The sequence below is a fragment of the Ovis aries genome, chromosome 2 (genome assembly GCF_016772045.2).
Source record: "Ovis aries strain OAR_USU_Benz2616 breed Rambouillet chromosome 2, ARS-UI_Ramb_v3.0, whole genome shotgun sequence".
NCBI classification, from domain to species: Eukaryota; Metazoa; Chordata; class Mammalia; order Artiodactyla; family Bovidae; genus Ovis; species Ovis aries.
In genome coordinates this window covers 136,097,354-136,117,372 of record NC_056055.1, presented here as the reverse complement: position 1 = coordinate 136,117,372, position 20,019 = coordinate 136,097,354, and the positions used below count along the sequence as shown (strand labels likewise).

At 45.7% G+C, this 20,019-nt stretch overlaps 1 pseudogene; it reads right to left on the bottom strand.

Annotated features, from left to right (window-relative positions):
- The window catches only part of LOC132659129 (craniofacial development protein 2-like), a 29,278-nt pseudogene extending 9,273 nt beyond the window's left edge, over positions 1 to 20,005 (bottom strand).
- Positions 20,006 to 20,019: the final 14 nt, after the last annotated feature.

The following is a 20,019-nucleotide window of genomic DNA, read 5'->3' as shown; positions in this document are numbered from 1 at the left end:
GTTGTATGAGTTTCTTATATGTTTTGGATATGAAGCCCTTCTCAGATATATCAGTTCAATTCAGTTGCTCAGTTGTGTCCAACTCTTTGTGACCCCATGGACTGCAGCATGCCAGGCTTCCCTGTCTTTCACCAACTCCCTGAGCTTGCTCAAACTCATGTCCACCAAGTCGGTGATGCCATCCAGCCATCTCATCCTCTATCGTCCCCTTCTCCTCCTGCTTTCAATCTTTCCCAGCATCAGGGTCTTTTCCAATGGGTCAGTTCTTTGCATCACGTGGCCAAAGTACTGGAGCTTCAGTTTCAGCATCAGTCCTTTTCTCCCATTCCATAGGTTGCCTTTTCAGCTTTGTTTCTTTCAGATTGTTTCTTTCACTGTGCAGAAGCTTTTTAGTTTGATGTAGTCCCACTTGTTGATTTGTGCTTTTGTTGCTTGTGTTTTGGGGATCACATCCAAAAACTTCCTTGCCAAGACTGACGTCAGGGAGCTTTTCCTTTACATTTTCTTCTAGGAGTTTTACAATTTCAGTTCTTACATTTAAATCCTTAATCCATTCTGGAGTTAATTTTTGTGAGTGGTGTAATCTGGGGTCCAATTTCATTCTCCTCCAAGTGACTGTCCAGGTTTTCCAACACCATTAGGAAAATTGATGACACTGTCCCTTCTCTGTTGCATATTCTTGGCAGTTGGAGACCTCTTGATTGAACCTTTATGAAAATCAACAAGGAACATGCCAAGGCCACTTGACATGTCAAATCTGTTGTCCCCCTTTAAAAATTCACATTTATACACAGCCCTGTGGAGAACATTTAGCTAATTTTGTGCAGTTTCAGCACTAGGATCCTGTAAAATCATCAACTTGATAATTTCACAGATGATGCAAAACAACCTATAGCCAGAGTTACACAGCTAGTTAGGGGCAGAGCTGAAACAGAGATTCCACCATCCTGACCCCCATCACAGCAGAGCCTTCAGAGCCTGTCCACCAGCTCTTAGAGAGAAGACTTTGAACCTGTTTTCTTATATATACAGTTGAGACTATAACTGAACAGGGTTTCTATACCCCTCCCCATGGAAACATCCTAAATTCCTAATTATCATTTTGCCCTGTGAGACTTCAGGGTAGTATCTTCCTCCAGAGCACTGTTCAGTGTGGCCACATTTCACAGCACACCCCGCCCCCCACTCCTACCCCCCCGTTATGTGACTTGAACACTGTGGGTTTTGCCATGATGTGAGAAAGGTTGAGAACTTTTCTGTTTTTTTATATTTTATTCTTTGATACTAACCTTAAAATACACCAATGTTAGTGGCCCCTCCTTTCTAGACCATCAACTCCTTGACAGTCTTTCTTGCTTCTTAGAAAGCTGGGCTGAGAGTCATCTCAGACCAGCCTCTACTCAGGGCAGAGGAAAGATGCTCAGTATGGCCAACGATGGGAGGAAAGAGGACGTAACGCTCAGACCTCAGTCACAGTGATGGGACCATGTCAGGAGACACTTGGATGCTATAAGAAGGTGGCAACCGGACCTCCTTTAGAATGTACTTGGTTTCCTTGTGGGAAAGGCTGTTCTGAAGCTCTGAAATACTTGCATTTTTCTTGAAGTCTTTCCCTCTTCATTCTAAGTTCATTGTTTCAAGTCTTCTAGATCTTTTTTTTTAATCTTAGACATAAGCTGTGTGTAAGGCTGGCTTGAAGGATCCACTCGACAAATGTGTGTTGAAAACAAATTGTAGTTAAAATATAAAATCATATGATGAAATAAGCAATCATGCTTGTTATCAGCTTTAACTGACTGTTCCAGAGGACTTTTCTAGTTGTAAAAAAAGCAGTAAATGGGTTCATTCAGTAACATAAAATGGCAAACACTTGCTAAAAGGTTAACTTTTTAGAAAAGACTGAGTCTAAATTCAGCAGGTGTCATCAGTGCGTCATCACATCAGAATGGTGTGATGTGGCATAGAATATTAGCTTTATAACCTGCAAAAAAAAATAAATAAATAAATAACCAAATGGTAGAATATCTCAATCACCACTTTATTTTTTATCCAAGGATAACGTAAGCTACATTGAAATTACTGTAATATTTGGAATACTGGCCAAGTCTTCTAGCTAGACATATACAACTGTAAATGAGACATGCTTATATGCTTTGTTCCACTGTGCACACTCACACGATCTCAATTGCACACAGAATACTTGATTTCTTTGGAGAGTTATTTAGTTGAAGCTTTCATCTCTGTTCTTACATTTAAGGTCCTCCTTTGCTTCTTCTTCTTCTTCTTTTTTTTTTTTTTTTTTTTGCTGGACTGCACAGCATGTGGGATCTTAGTTGCCCAACCAGGGATTGAACCAGTGCCTCCTACATTGGAAGAGCAGAGTCTTAACCACCGAACTAGCAGGAAAGTCCGCTTTGCTTCTTTTTTGGGGAAGGAGGGAACTAGAAGTCCTCAGCATGTCATGTCATATGGATATACAATCAATGTGAGTAGTGAAGTGTCCAGCTCAGTCATGTCCAACTCTTTGCAATGCCATGGACTGTAGCTTCTGTCCATGGGATTCTCCAGGCAAGAATACTGGAGTGGGCAGCCGTTCCCTTCTCCAGGGGATCTTCCCGACCCAGGGATGGAACCTGGGTCTCCTGCATTGCAGGCAGATTCTTCACCATCTGAGCCACCAGGGAAGCCTCATACAATTAATATTAACCCAAAATAATTAAAATATGTTCTTCATAAAACTAAGTCTTTGTTACTCTTCATATTCTGAATAAGCATTCACACATACACACAAAGAAGCACTCTACATTATAAATCAACATATTTCAACAAATATACATATATTAATATATATGTAAAAAAAGAAAACAACACTTATCCCCTCAAATTAACTACGTGAGTTCCCAGGAGTATTCACCAAAACAGTACCATAGGAATTATTCCAGCCCAAAATCCTGCCCCTTTACCACACAAACACAACGAATTCATCGCACCTGCCAAATGACCAGTTTGACGTCTGTCAAGGAACTTCTGAAATACTGTATTGTATTTGTAAGTACACATTCTAATCCTTACCCATCTTCTATCTCTCTATATTGTCGAGAATCCTGCTAAACAGTCCTTTAATCTGTCACCATTCAAAACACTCAGTGATCAGTGTTTCCTCCCTGTGGGAGCCTCACTGTTCCTTGATTGGAGCACACAGATGACTTCCCAAGGCTTACCCCTCGCAGCTGGGCATGGCCTTGTGATTATACCTGACCAGTGGCCTGATGGTGGCAGCTCCATTCCCATGAGCTTCTAAGTGGCCGTGTTTGCAGGGCCTCCTGCCGATGGAGGGGAACACGCAACAGGTTGCTGTGTTAGACTGCTAAGCTTCGGCGTTGTTCGTTTCTACAGCATCCTGATGAATCCAGTGACTTTAGCTGGCATTGATTCTCAGCCACCTGCACCAGGTATTGCCCCGATAAGCATTCTGCACCTTCTCCAGGAATCTCTATTTTGCCAGCCCAGGGAAAGACATACATTTAGTTGCACGGACACCTTCAGGAGGTAACTTCTACCTGGAGAATCACCACCTTCCTCCAGTCCACCTCAGCACACCTCTGCTGCTCTTCACAAACATTTTGTATTAAACACACTTATGGGCCACCTGGAAAGACAGTTGCTGGGAATCCCTACGCAACTAGAAGTCTCTGGCAGGACCCTCCTCCTGGGTAGCTCATGCCCAGACACCTTCTCCCTGGGGGAAACGATCCTGTCCTCAGCTGGCCCCCACGCTCCTCACTGAATTCAATTCACAGCCCACTTCTCTACAAAGCAGCCAAAGACCTGCCTCGGTACACGGAGGAGAGGCTAGTTCTCCTTTAGTTCATAAGCGAGCATCTGTAATTCTGCACTCTGCTGCTGCTGCTAAGTCACTTCCCTCGTGTCCAGCTCTGTGCGACCCCATAGACGGCAGCCCACCAGGCTCCTCCGTCCCTGGGATTCTCCAGGCAAGAACACTGGAGTGGGTTGTCATTTCCTTCTCCAGTGCATGAAAGTGAAAAGTGAAAGTGAAGTCGCTCAGTCGTATCCGACTCTTAGCGACCCCATGGACTGCAGCCCACCAGGCTCCTCTGTCCATGGGATTCTCCAGGGAAGAGCACTGGAGTGGGGTGCCATTGCCTTCTCTGTCTGCACTCCTCTATCCTCTTCCAAAGAAGGAATTAGCTGCTTTTCACTAGGGAGGTCACAGGGATGACCTCACTTATCGTATCATCTGTTCCAACACAGGCAATTCCTGGCACACAGTACCAGCTCAAACTCCTCCACACGCCACTTCTGATTTTCCAGGGTTTCCTTGTCTGCCAGTTAAGCCTCCCCCCTCCTGTTATTTTTAGATTTGATTTTTACTCCTTATAAAGGGCCAGGGGTGGGGATAGGAAGAACTTTTTTTTCTTTTTAATTAGAAGCAGATGACAAAGAAAAATCAGTCATAGAAAATAATAGGAGTCACACTGCCTCTGGCTCCCATGCCTGCATCTCCTCTATCAGCCACCACTCAGCAGAAAAGCACCAATGCCAACCCAGTCTCCTCTGCCTTTTCTAGAAGAGATGCCTTGTCTAAGCTGATGTCTAGTGAGATTCCATTATGAAACAGCCTGTGCTGCTCTTCCCTCTTCCTGCTCTCTGAATGACCGCACCTCAGAGCTGCTGGCAACCCGCTCCAGTATTCTTGCCTGGAGAATCCCATGGACAGAAGAGCCTGGCAGGTTATAGTCCATGGGGTCACAAAGAGTCAGACACGACTGAAGCGACTTAGCACAGCACAGCACAGTACAGAGCTACAAGGGAGCGTCTGTGACTATCTTCACGTTACCAGGGAGGAGCCCAGAGCCAAGGGTGGTCAAGGGCAGTGACCGAGAACGTCCAGCCTTTTGAGGTCTCTCCAGTCTCACCGTCAAACACTGAGCCTGTTTGTTGAATGCATGTTTCTCTGCTGCTGAAAATCAAAATAGAGCAAGCGCTCCTTCCAGGGAGGAACCCCTGACTTGTATGCTGTGTTTCTCAGGCTTTAGAACCCTCAGGCAGGCAACGGTTCAGGGCAGCGCACTGGGCTGGCTCCTTCTCCCTTCTACCTTTCTTGTTTTTCCCCTCCTTTCCAATGATGGTATTTTCTTTCTCTGTCAAGTAAATGTAGCCTTGTGCATACACCGTGAGCCTGGATATTTGTTTGCTTGCCTGGTTGTTAACTCAAAGGTAGTTTAATTCCAGATTTTCTTACAAGACTTCGTTTAGATTCAGTTTCAAAGTCACATTATGAAATGTGTTTACAGTTAAGATGTTCTGTTATCGGATATGGGCTTCCCAGGTGGTGCCAGTGGTAAAGAACCCACCTGCCAATGCAGGAGACCTAAGAGATGTGGGTTTGATCCCTGGGTTGGGAAGATCCCCTGGAGGAGGGCATGGCAACCCACTCCAGTATTCTTGCCTGGAGAAGCCCGTGGACAGAGAAGCCTGGTGGGCTATGGGCCACAGTGTCATGAACAGTCTGACGTGACTGAAGTACGCACATACACATTATCAGATACAATAATTCAAAATTCCTGGTCTGTAATAGAAACACAAACATAGAAAACATAGGTATGCGTACCAAGGGGGAAAGGAGAGGGTGTGATGGATTGGGAGCTTGGGGCTGCTAAGTCGCTTCACTCGTGTCTGACTCTGTGCGACCCCACAGACGGCAGCCCGCCAGGCTCCCCTGTCCCTGGGATTCTCCAGGCAAGAACACTGGAGTGGGTTGCCATTTCCTTCTCCAATGCATGAAAGTGAAAAGTGAAAGTGAAGTCACTCAGTCGTGTCCAACCCTCAGCGACCCCACGGACTGCAGCCGACCAGGCTCCTCCGTCCATGGGATTTTCCAGGCAAGAGCACTGGAGTGGGGTGCCATTGCCTTCTCCGATATATATGCTACTAAGAATAAAATAGATAACTGAAGAGAATCCACTGTACAGCACAGGGAACTCAATGCTATGTAGAAACCTGAATGGGAAAGAAATCCGAGGAAGTGGGGATATTTGTATACACAAGGCTGATTCACTTCGCAGTACCGCAGAAACTAACGCAACCTTAGGAAGCAATGAGCCTCCCATAAAAAGGAGCAGGGCTTCCCTGGCGGTTCAGTGGTAAAGAATCCTCTTGCCAGTGCAGGAGATCCGGGAACTAGGCCTTGGAGAAACTACGCCCCCACAACTCCTGAGCCTGTGCTCTAGAACCCAAGAGCCACAACTCCTGAGCCCACGTGCTACAGCTCCTGACACCCCTGCACCCTAGAGCTGGTGCTTCTCAACAAGGGAAGTCACTGCAAGGAGAAGCCCACACACCATAACTAGAGTGTATTCTGCACAGCAATGAAGGCAGCACAGCCAAAAATAGCTAAATAATTTTTTTTAATTTAAACAAATAAAAGACCTGGTCTGGGCACTCAGGTAACTCACATGGAGCAAGCACAGTACTTGCTGCGGTCATAGCACGGAGCGCAGGTTGCTATCATCAGACTCTACCTTTCTTCCTTGTTTCCCCAAATGTAAAAAGAAGACCTTGAGGTGGGTGTGGCCAGATGACGTCACTTACAGGGTATTGGTGAGACTGAGCCCGCGAAGGCCTGGGAGGACCACCTTCATTCCTGTCCTACAGCCGATGGAAAAGGCATGTGTTCTGGAACCTCTGTGCTGCTCACCAGGAAAATTAGGACACTTGATTGAAAACGATAGAAACTCAAACTAGCTTGAGCAAAAAAGGCAAACTTATGCTGAAGCTGAAGCTCTAATATTTTGGCCACCTGATGCGAAGAGCCAACTCATTGGAAAAGACCCTGATGCTGGGAAAGATTGAAGGCAGGAGGGGAAGGAGACCACAGAGGATGAGATGGTTGGATGGCATCACGGATTCAATGGACACGAGTTTGAGCAAGCTCCGGGTAATAGCGAAGGACAGGGAAGCCTGCTGTGCTGCAGTCCGTGGGGCTACAAAGAGTTGGACACGAGTAAGCAACTGAACAACATTTGGAAGGCTGGGAGGGGCAGGGAGGCCACTGGGTGTCGGACGGGGCCGGACCCAGGGCCTCAAAGCCCCCAGTGCTCTCCTCTCCCTCCCATGGTGAGTCAGCATTATTTCCCCCAGGCTGGCTCTGTTCTTAGAGTGCATCCATGAGCTCTTCCTCATCCCCAGTATAACCACCAGGGAAGAGATTAGCTCCCTGTCCCCAATTCCAGCTGCAAAACCCCCCAAGGAATAACTCCTCCATGCCTGGGTATTGAGGGCTTTTCTCAGAGGAGGTGAAACCATGGAGCTCCCCAAAGTCACCCAGACTCACTCCCCCCCACCCCACCCCCACCCACCATATGGGACAGTGAGCAATTTCCTTAGTTTCTCTGAGCCTTGCTTTCTTCATTGTAAAATGAAAAATGAGTTTGGGTGGGGGGTCAAAAATAATCTTTTCTTCAGAGAGCTGTTGAACATTTTACATAGATAACCAATGTCAAGGGCTGGTGCAGAGTCTGGTATATATGAAGCATCAATAAATGTTCATTTTCTTCCAAGGTGAGTCTTAAAGTCGAGGAAGAAATCAGTACGTGAAGATGGAGAGGAGAATTATTTGGAGCACAGGGAACCAAATGGGAAATGCTAGACAATTCAGAGTAAGAGGCACTACAGGAGTTGTTAAAAAGAGGGTAATTGAGCCTTAAATCACTCCTACCCATAAATCACACACCAGATCCACATTTTAGAAAAAGGGGGGCCAACATTAGCTTTCGGGAAGCAGGAATGTCAAGTGGATCAATCAATCTGTAGTTTGTGAGACATTCTCTGCTATCCAGGGGAAGATTATTTCAGTAAAGTAACATTTTAGGGCCAACATAAAAGGAATTGTAAAAGATTTGGATTTTGATGAACTCTGAGGAGCAGAAGCTGCCTTTGCTCACATTCCCTTTATAACTTTTTGGAGTCAGGCCAATGAATGGACCCAGCTGTGGGATAACTTGAATTTACTACTAGTTCTACAAAAATATTCCCTGTGTTGTCTTCCCTCATCCATTTCAACCTCAAGTTTTATGAGAGTAAAAATAGCCTTCATATTACATATTTCTTAGGTAAGATTACTACACCAATGGAGTACTGAAACCAATAGATTGTAAAAACCTCCAGTTTTCCCAAAGCTTAGAGAGTTTATTACACCTAAAGAATCGGTGAGTTTTGCATTTGAATCAATTTAACTCACAGCAACCCCTGGAGTAAGAAATGGCAACCCACTCTAGCATTCTTGCCTGAAAAATCCCCTGGACAGAAGAGCCTGGTGGGCTACAGTCCATGGGGTCACAAAGTGTCAGACATGACTGCACATGCACACAACTCACACCAACATCTGCTCTTGGTAACACAATTTGAAGTTTAATGTCTTCCCGGGGGCACAGGATCAAACTCTACCCCCTCTCCTGGCTCTTCATCCCTTCCTTCCATAGTCCCCATGTCATCTCCTCCTCCAGTTCGTAAATGACCATGATGTCTGACAACTCACTAGAATTTACCAGCCCCAGGATATACTCATGGTGTGTGGCATCCTGCACAGTTTAACCTCAGCACCTCTCAGGTTCATCTCACCCCCTTGAGGTTTGACTCGGCGCAGAGCCTAGCCCTAAGACCCAGCCCCTCAGTGAAGCATGCCTTACTGTTCCAGCACACAGGCAGCGAAGTAAAGTCACTCAGTCGTGTCTGACTCTTTGCAACCCCATGAACTGTAGCCTAGCAAGCTCCTCCCTCCATGGGATTCTCCAGACAAGAGTACTGGAGTGGGTTGCCATTTCCTTCTCCAGGGGATCTTTCTGACCCAGGGATTGAACCTGGGTCTCCTGCATTCCAGGCAGATGCTTTAACCTTACAGCATCAGTACTTTCATCTTAATCAAATGGTGCAGGGTTATTGCACTTCCATCTTTATGTGCTTGTGTCTGGGTCCTTGCTGTGTTTTTGTTCCCTGGCACCCAGCACAAGGCCAATACATGGTAGAGACTTCATAAATGCAAGCGTGCTTCAGTGAGTGAGTGAACAGAATGCTGTTCTATACCAGTTGGCATTTAAGCCTGTGGGAATTGGGGTATATGTCAGATTTAGATCTAAAGACAGCAGATTTTGGTTCAATGCTGTCAATTTCTCTTAAAACAAATTGTCTCATGGATCTGGAGGCGCTAAGGTCAGCATATGGAGATGGGATGAAACAGCAGGCTATGAGGGATGAGCTATGGCCAGGCAGAGATGTGAAGATGGTGATACGGGGTGCACAAATATCCCAAATTTGGATCCAGGAACCATGCGACCCTGGTCAATCCCTGAAAAGCAGGTTCTGTGATCTAGGGCAAGACACTGAATCTTGCAAGCCCAAGAAAATTCATTGTTTTTGTTGTTCTTTAGTAACCAAGTTGTATCTGACTATTTTGTGACCCCATGGACTACAGCCCACCAGGCTCCTCTGTTCATGGGATTTTCCAGCCAAGAATACTGGAGTGGGTTGCCAATTCTTTCTCCAGGGGATCTTCCCTACCCAGGGATCAAACTCATGTCTCCTGCATTGCAGACAGATTCTTTATCACTGAGCCACTAGGGAAAGCCCAAGAAAATTCATAGACATCTACCAATGTGTATACAAATTCCCCCTCTCCATTAGTGGAAAAAATTCCAGCATCCATTTGAAAGCCTTATCTTGGACCCACTGTGAACCCAACAAAAGACTTGCTCAGTTCAGTTAAGTTCAGTCGCTCAGTTGTGTCTGACTCTTTGTGACCCCATGACTGCCACATGCCAGGCCTCCCTGTTCATCACCAACTCCCGAAGTTTACTGAAACTCATGTCCATTGAGTCGGTGATGCCATCCAATCATCTCATCCTGTGTCATGCCCTTCTCCTCCTGCCCTCAATCTTTCCCAGCATCAGGGTCTTTGCAAATGAGTCAGCTCTCCACATCAGGTGGCTAAAGTATTGGAGTCTCAGCTTCAACATCAGTCCTTCCAATGAACACCTAGAACTGATTTCCTTTAGGATGGACTGGTTGGATCTCCTTGCAGTCCAAGGGACTCTCAAGAGTCTTCTCCAACACCACAGTTCAAAAGCATCAATTCTTCGGGGCTCAGCTTTCTTTATAGTCCAACTCTCACATCCATACATGACTACTAGAAAAACCATAGCCTTGACTAGACGGACCTTTGTTACCCCAGGAGAAAATCACATGCAGGCCTGAGGGCTGCCGGGATTATCATGACAATGTGGGTGGGACATAAAAGCCACTGACAGGTGATCTGCAGAATTAAGGACCAACTAGCCCCTCTCCCTCCTGACACACCAGAGCCTGAGCATCCCCCCACACCAGAAACCAGATTGGCTAGAGGAGGAAAAAGGTGGAGAAATGTCCAGCTTTTGAGCATTTACCAGTAAGAGCCTGAGTTAACTGTTTTAAACCAGAAAATAGAGGTACCGATTTTGTTTCCGGTTTAAAACCTTTCCCCAGCCCCTAAATCGTCTGTGGGATGGGGTTCAGAAATAAGACCAGGTAAATTGTGTTCTATAAAGGAAAACCCTATGATGCTGACCCATGTTCCACTACAGAACTGCTGCTTTAGCTAAGTCATTCCACACCACCCATTAGGAGATCCAGTACTAAGGCCCAAGGCTGAGACTGGGATGAAAAGAGGGGGAAGTCCTAAGACACTTTTAGCATTTCTTTATAAATAGTTCAACACTAAATATATATATGTATATCAGGACTACCCTGGTGGTCCAGCAGTTAGGACTCTGCAATTCCACTGCAGGGCACACGAATTTGACCCCTGGTCAAAGAACTAGGATCCTGCATGCTATACAGCACAACCAAAAAAATGTTATCAGAAGACCACGAGCAACTCCAAAACTCCAACCTCAAATGTTTATTTTTCTAACATAGGATTGTGGGTCTCCTTCTTCAGTTCCTGTTCTTTTAAGGTCACATTTCCATATCCCCCCAAAGATAAGAACCATTAGATACGTGTTAACAAAACTAAGCCCAGGCCCCTCCCTGGACAGTCAGGCTAGTCAGGTTGGTGTGGACCCAAGAATCTGTTCCTTAACAGGTGCCCAGGGAAGGAGGGGAGGCGCTGCTTTATGGCAGTGCTTCTCAAAGCGCGGTCGCTGGGCTGGCAGCGTCACTGTCACTTGGGAACTTACGGCAGGTGCAAATTCTCCACCACTCCCGCCCGCCCGCCACCCCCCCAACCCCCGAACTTGCTGATTCAGAAGCTGTGGGCGTGGCGCCAGTGATGTGGAGCTGACCAAGCTCTCCAGGTGATTCTGATGCACATTAAAGTTTGAGAACAACTGCTTTCAGGAAGGGACAAACAGGGAAGGATGAAAGTTTATCACAACTAGATGTCACTCATGGGTCCACACTCCACCTGCACCCAAGAACTTAACAACAATTCACCATGTATCCCTGTGTCCGACGGGGCATGAGGTTGCCGCGACGACGGTTCCCAGACTTTGCGGGATGTTACGATCTCCTGGGAAGACCTGAGAGCTCCTGCTGCCCATGTGGCCCCCCATTTTGCTTAAATCAGAATGCTGGAGAGGGAGCCAAGCACCAGGATTGGTTTCAGGATAATGCTAGTGTGCAGAGAAGTGTAAGAACCCCTGGATAAGCCCCGAGCAAAGTTCCAGAGAAGATAAACTGCAAACAAGAGGCTGGATAAAATAGGGCTTTTATTTTATCCCAGCAGGGAGACTATCCTTTACGGAATAGAATGACTAGAAGATGCTTCCCAGGAGTTACTGGAGAATTGGGAACACATTCTCACCTTGTCGAGTATTCTTCCAGAGTCAGCAAGGAATGGGTAGATCAGAACAAGAAGGACGAAGCTCCCCACCCCTGCCCTTTGACCCTTTCATGAACACACTTAAATACTATGAGCATATATACCTATAACTGATTTATGTTGATGTTTGACAGAAAACAACAAAATTCTACAAAGCTTTATCCTTCAGTTAAAAAATAAATTAATTAAAAAAAAATCTGACTCCCTAGCTGGGCTTGGCAAATAGCTACTGAGCAACTGGGGCCCTGGGCACAGAATAACGGTAATGATGAGGAAGAAGAGGAGGGGGAGGGAAGGAAAAGGCAGGAGGAGGAGGAGCTCTGACATTCTTGAGAGGTTCCCATGTGTCAAGCCCTGGGCCCCAGTCATCTTCTTATCTCCCTTTTGCAGAGGGCAATGTGAAGCCAGAGCAGGGTAGGCACTTGTCCCTGGGCATACCTGTGGGTGGCAGAAACACTCACCAGTCAAGTGGCAGAGGTGGCTGAAGGATCAAGGAAACCAAAGGACAGGAAAGAGACTCAGAAAGGGCAGACAAAGGATACTTGAGGCTCACTGGGGTCAGATCTGCGACATGGTGACACTTTATGAATTAACCTCACCATCTGGCTTAGTCTGGATGTCACATTCTGGATCGTGGGGGAGTGAAGGGAGGCTTCCGACGGTGTCCAGAGCAGCCAGGGTGAGGGAGGGGGGCATGGCACAAGGGCCTGGGACAGGGGCATCTACCAGCGGGCACAGATTTCCACATTCGAGCAATCAGCACACACATGAGCGTGGACCAGCAAAGGAGGGCTCCTGATTTAACCCGGCGCAGACACAGAGCATAAGGATTTTTTGTGGTTTAAGAGATTTAAATTTTGTAAAAGCCCTTGGGCATCCTCCTTAACCCATCTTTAATGAGGTCCCAGATGTCTCAGTTGGGCCACGAGAATAAGCACATCCGACTGCATCCAAGAGGACACTGTTCCCATCCCTCCACGTGAAAGCCATCCTAGGGGCTCTGATTGGAACCCGAGGCAAACTCATCACTTGGTGCGGCCAGTGTTAGGGAGAGAAGGGAGAGATTCGCGACCCAAACTGATCTCTGCTTTCACATTTGCGCTGGAGAAACACACCCAAAACATCACCAACAGGAGAAGCTCATTGCTTCAATGTCGCAAGCTTCCTGTCTGCTAGGCAAGGTATCACAGCTTTGGCAACTTCTGTCCTCCAGCCTGGAAGGGAGGGGCGGGGATGAGACCCATGGGAGGATAGAGGATCTGGGGGTTACAGTGAAAACAGATCATGAGTTTGCTGCTTCCAAGTTGTTAGCCAAATCATGGCACAGAGGCTTCTTAAGGAAAATGTGGACTGGAATTTATTGTTTCTGTAATGCTCTGGCAATCATTTTACACAGATTTAAGCATATAAGACCCTAGAAAAGGGAGCATCCAATTCCAGTGACCCTGGTTTGAATTTTAAGCCAGGTGTTAAACCGTCTGTCAATGGTTACAGGTTGACAGTGAACATTGAACATTCTGGATATAAAATTCACCTAAAAGTTAATGTCAGTGCTTCAGAGATCCCAATTATCGACACAGCACTTACAATCATAACAAAGAGCAGCCGTGGAGAGCTTACCTCATGCAAGCACCTGTCCTGACCATACTCTAGACCAGGGGACCCCAGCCCCCGGGATTTGATGCCTGACGATCTGAGATGGAGCTGATGTAATAATAATAAAGTGCACAGTAAACGTAATGCACTTGAATCAACCTGAAACCACTACCTAGAAGGTGTATGTTTATTCCTTTACTTATAAATTATATGCACATACCTGAGCGTCCTTGGTGGCTCAGATGGTAAAGAGTCCACCTGCAATGCAGGAGACCCAAGTTCCATCCCTGAGTCGGAAAGATCCTCTGGAGAAGGAAATGGCAATTGACTGCAGTATTCTTGCCTGGAGAATTCCATGGACAGAGGAGATTGGCAGGCTACGGTCCATGGGGTCATGAAGAGTCAGACAGGACTTAGCGACTTTCAACACTTTCATCTGATTATATATTATTTCCTGATACTTTAAATCATAATATACACAGAGGCTGAAATTCATTGTTAATGAAAGAAGATATAAATCCATATTTCAAAGGGACTTCTAATAAATTCAGAATTGCTTAAGCCTCTTCTCTCCGTCCCAACTAGATTGTATTTACTTCTAATGAGGCTGACAAAGGGCTTGCTAGGCAGCACAGATAATACTAGCAGGACAAAACCAGCAATTTTTCTGCAGAAATATTTTTAAGCTACTCTCCTCCTTTTGTGAGGATCTACTTAATCACGGGTAATACAAACCAGAAAGCCACTTAACTGGACACACGTGTACTGCAAGGTGCCCCAGCCTGCAGCAAGTGTTGGGGGCTCCCTGGCTGTGGGGTGTCAGCCCGCTGCTCCTCAGACACCTTCCGGAAGTGTCAGGGGCCCCTGAGGGAAGCACCTGACAAACACGTGTTAAATGGCACTAAATCTTCATGCCTCTCATTCTGGATTAAAAAAATGTCTCTAACTAAACATTCTACTGTGTTTTCTTCCCAAATCACAATTGTTTTCATGTAAGAACAGGTCTCTGGAACCAACCTGGACCTGTCTGCTTTTACATTTTCCTGGTCCTGACCCCGTACTCATGCTTTTCCTCACCTTCCCTCTATTTTTATCTGCACTGCCTGCTACTGTGGCCTGGGTTCTCCTTAAATCCTTTATGGAATGAGAGTGTGTGTCCCTTCTGACATGCTGTGAAGAGAACAGATGTGAGAAACTGGATGAGAACACTTTCCCTCAGTGCCCTTATTGCTATTTTAGCTGATCATATATTTGGGGATCTGTAAAGTTTGGGGTTATTCCGTACACCTATGTCTCCAAACATGCCAAGGCCAAGTTCAGAGGAATACATGTGAGCTGGCGTTGATTATCAACGGAACCGGAAATATTCGATAGTATCTACCTACTCAGCTTTAGGTTTGGTGACAGAAATCCTGAGAAAACAGTGACTTTAACCCACTAGGTTTTATTCTTTCATGTGAAAGAAGTCCAGAGGAGGGTTCTCTAGGGTTAGTCTGGCAACTGCACAGAATCATGGGACGTGGGACCCAGCCACTTCCCATCCCCCACACAGTGCGGCCTCCACCCCTGAGACCTAAGACGGGAGCTGGAGCTCCAGCCGCCTGGTCCGCTTTCCAAGCTGACAGCACGGGGTGGAGGGGAAGGGCGTGTGTCCCTGAGATTGCACCGCAGGGGGCTCCACGCCGTGTCCTTCACGTCTTCTCAGCCACAACATAGTGAGATGGCAGGCGGGTGGGAAACGGAGGCACTAAAATTACGGAGAATGGATTTGGGAGAATAGTCTCGGCCACATCTGCTTGAAAACTTAGGCTTTTCATTAGCAAAGAACAGAATCCAATACTAGAGCTGCATCCAGCAGAATTCTAATTCTAGGCCATCAACTTATAACTGATAGCAATCTTCTTTTTTTTTTTTTTTTCCTATTTGAAGACCCATTATCCATTGCCATCAGGGTAATTCAAAACAAGAATCATCCGAGAAGAGTGAAGCAAGTCAGAAGGTGAAAAACAAATGCTATATATTGATGTATACATGTGGAATCGAGAAAAATGAGAGAGACGAACTTATTTGCAAAGCAGAAATAGAAACACACACGCGGAGAACAACCATATGGACACCAAGGGAAAAAAGCAGGTAGGACGAACCGAGAGGTTGGGATTGACACGTATACACTCTTATACATAAAATGAGAACTGACTATATTGCACAGGGAAGTCTATTCAATGCTCTGTGGTGACGAAGAGGGGATATATGTATACACATAGCTGAGTCGCTTCACTGTACCACAGACACCAACACAACACTGTAAAGCAGCTACACTCCAATAAAAATTAAAAATCAAACAAAAAGAATTATCCCAGGAAAACACTGTACACTGTAGAAGCCCTGAAATATGTCTCTGTGAATGCATGGTTGGTTGATACAAACACATCAAAAGACCAACTTTTCCTGTCTAATAGAAACCACAATCAGCACCTTCCTAAGATACTGTTTTGCATCAAGTTTTGCAAACCTGACCCTCCTTCAAATGCATTCGGAATGTTAGCTACTTTGTGGCATCCACAGTGAATCTGAGGCAGGGATTTGGGGGTGGGAGAGACATCCATCTTATAATATGAATAATCACACTCTTCACACATCTGTATCAGAATTTGAAATGGTCACTTATCAGATTTTCCTAAATTAATGCCATCTCATGATCCTATCAGCAAACTAAAGAGAAGCCTTTGAAACAAACCTCGAATGTGAATCTCATCAGGGTCCCCGTTTCCCTTTGTAAGTCTCATCTCAGCCACTGCCAGGTGTTCTCCAGTAGAGGCCCCACTGGGGAGACGCTTGCTGGGTTTAGCTACTTCCCTGTCCACCTGTCAGCTCAGGAGATGTGGGCAGATGCTGAGTGGTGGTCTTGCTTCTTTTGCTGAACATGAGCTGGGAGAGGAGTCCTCATGAACCTCACATATGTCTCAGATGCCAAATGTTCCAAGTAGAAAAATACGTTGACCAGTCACTGAATGGAATAAGATAGGTGGTGTTGCCTTCAAGAGCTCACAGCTCATGGGTGACATCACACTCTAACCAGGAGGGCCTGTGTAGTTTATAAGTAATCAACTTTCGAGCCAAAAACAGACAAAGTTTCACCTGGAGAACTCCAAACCTGGAGTGCTTGCCCGCTCGACTTTACAGGGAAAGTCCAGGAGGCTGGAGAGTTCCATTGAACTGAAGACTAAATAAAACATGCTGGGACAAGGGTTGAATTTAACTGGTCCCTTCTCAAAGTGAAAGTTGCTCAGTTGTGTTCAACTTTTTGTGACTCCATGGACTGTATAGTCCATGGAATTCTCTGGGCCAAAATACTGGAGTGGGTAGCCTATCCCTCCTCCAGGGCATCTTCCCAACTCAGAGATGGAACCAGGGTCTCCTGCATTGCAGGCTGAGTCTTTACCAACAGAGCTATCAGGGAAGCTATGAGACCAGCCCATAACTGGTGTCTCACCAGTAATGAAAAGGCTATCACAAGACGCGTGGCTTCCAAAAACCTGCCACTGTGCATGTGAGCACACTTACCCACCAGCTAACGTTACCTCCTACCTGTAAGGGGGAGCGGGAAGAAATCTCCTCCTCTGCTTTGCATTTTTTCCTCTCTGAATTTTAAGGGAAAGAGAAAAAATTGTAAAACCAGAAGGCTGCCTATCCCCCGAGACATTTAAATTTCAGCTGGACCAAGCACTACCCCTGTATCACAGGCAACAATTTCACCCTGGCGGGGAAGTGGACTAAGTGACTTAATGGGTATTTTCCATCTCTAATTTCCATGATTAAAAGAAAGAGGTTGAGAGGGGTACATGTGGAGCCTATTGCGAGTTTGCCAATGAATCCTAATTTAGATCAAAGAGAGACTGTGACACTGAACCATAAACACCCTAGTGTGCGTTACTTCAAGGAAGTTGTTAGTGTGTCCCCGATGGCTATTATGGGATATAGTTGCGCTCTATAGGCTGCACCCTTTAATTACTAATATAGAAGAAAATCCCATATAAGAGGGAGGAATGTAAATGAGACCTCTGCTCTTTTGAACATTTTACGCACTTGCCAAATTAAAATTTGCTGTGGACTTTGGTTTTTCCCTGATCGCTGTTGGTAGTGATCATTTGGCTCGTGGGATTAAATCCTCCTTTCCAAGAACTATTTCCGATCAGTGTGCAGATTTCCAACCTTTGTGCATGCTCTGCCTGAGACATGGATCATCAGAACCAGATTGGGAAGGCTTTCTTTGAAGTTTTCAAAGGTAGGGAAGAAATCCTCTTTCATCCTCAGCCTTCTTTGTGCCGGGTGCTGTTCAGTGCAGGTTGAGGGGCTGCCAGAGAGAAGGGCCCCAGGGTCCAGAGACACAATGTCGCCCCACACTCATGCAGTGCCCCCCAACACATGCATGGGCTTCTGTGCTTTGGGGACGTGGATCTGACTCTATAAGCGCAACCACAGTCACCGAAGTGGGCCTTGCTCACACTGAGTTCTAATGCACAATTTCAGGGTAGGATGACCACAAATGTCAACTTGAACAACACAATTTTACTGATACTTCCATCTCTAGGATTCTTCTGCCCTCTGCCTTGTGTAGGGCAAAAGGACTGAGAAAAACTTTGCATTCAAATGAAGAGCTGAGGATAGAGCCAGGCCCTGTGCAAAAGCTGAGATGCTTATTAGAATGACTACTGCAGATATTAACCATTTAGGGAGATCCACCATGCCCAACACTACATCTTGTGCAGTAAAGCAAACTCCTTCCTTGCCATCTGTCTGATAGTACAAAGAGATAATAATAATAAAACCATTGCTTAATGAGTAAACTAAGTGGAGGATAATTCCCCACTAGATCCGTACTTTGCTCTTCTCCAAAGGATGCCATATTCTCAATGAGCCAGAGAACACGGGGAAGAGTGCGTGCTCAGGCACAAACGAGGACGCCTAAAATCAAAAACCAGTGCAGCATATGTCAGTATTTAAAGCCCCATCAAAGAAACATCCAACTTTTCAGCTGTAACCCAAATATAAATTTTCCTTACCCTGTCAATTAGCAGATTACAAAACTTCTGTAGCAGGAAGACCATTCTGCCAACAAAGCTGTAGTGTCTGGAATGAGTCCAGGTCAGCCAGATGGTGTGGAAAAGGGGTGCAATGAGATGTTCCCTATTGGGAGAGGCAACCGTTCTGCTGTGCAACAAACATCACCTCCAAAGGGCAGAGCCCCTAGGTGAAGCGCATCTCTGCACACCTGGAGAAGCCTACCCATGTTTGGAATCACCAAAGTACTCAGTGACAAGAAAGATGGGCTGGCTTAAGGGAAGCGTTTACAGAGGGAAAATATGCAAAATATTAAGGAATCGGAAATCTTGGTTTGGGGGCACCTAAAATATGCCTCCCCTCAACTCTAAGCCAACGGGCATAAAAAGCAGAATCACGTCTTCTCCAAGTAGGAAATGACAGTTTAGTTGGATAATAGTTCTCTCTTTGGAATGCTGACTATACTATAAGCATTGGAATAATGTAACCACGAGGGGAAAACAAAGAATACGTGTTATACTATTATTAAATGCCACCTGTACCTGTCACAGTCTATTTGCAAAACTGGCTGACTTACAAATAGCACCTACTCAACTGCACAGAAAAGCTCGATTCAGAAGCTGATGATTAGTGAAGGTATCATGCATAGTAATAATAGCAATAGCTCACTGGATTTTAAAAGTGAATTAAAAATGTAAACACCAATTGATGACTTAAAAAATTTTTTTTAAAGAATTTAAATCCCCTTCATTAAAATCAAAGTTACTTCATTAACTGAAATACTTTTAGGTCAGTAAAAGTGCCTTTGTTGCTATTCCTTTAAATTAGTGAGCAAGCCACCGGAGAAGGAAATGGCTACTCACTCCAGTATTCTTGCCTGGAGAATTCCACAGACAGGGGAGCCTGGCAGGCAACAGTCCACAGGGTTGCAAAAGACTCAGACACAACTGAGAGATTAACACAAGCCACTTGTAAGCACCAACAACACATAACCTTTGACGCTTTACACGTGTCAACTTACTTAATCCTCTAAACAATCCTAGAATGTGAAATGATTCTCATCATTTCAGAGGTATTAAATTAAAGAGCCAAGAAAGGAATCTGGCCACATGGACAGGAACTCAAAGCACGGCTATTCCAGACCCCGGGGGTCCAGCTGGAAGGCTGCTCTCTCTCCACACCACTGCCATGCCACCAAGGAGGGAGTGGCAACTTCTTGCAAGTTCTGAGTTCAACTATTGTGTTCACAGAGAAGTATCACCTGTCGGTGTGCAGATGAATTGACCCAATGCAAAACAACCAGCTTCTTTATGTCCTAATTCCTATTTTAGCTAGCTCCAGGTCTTGGATAATGGGACATGATTTTGCACCACAGAGTGATTTGCACCCAAGCACAGGCTGAGGTCTTACCTTGAAGCAGCTCTTCCTGAAGGTGTTCCTGTAGCACTGGGAACCTGGCTCCACCCTGATGACCATCTTTGGCCAAATGA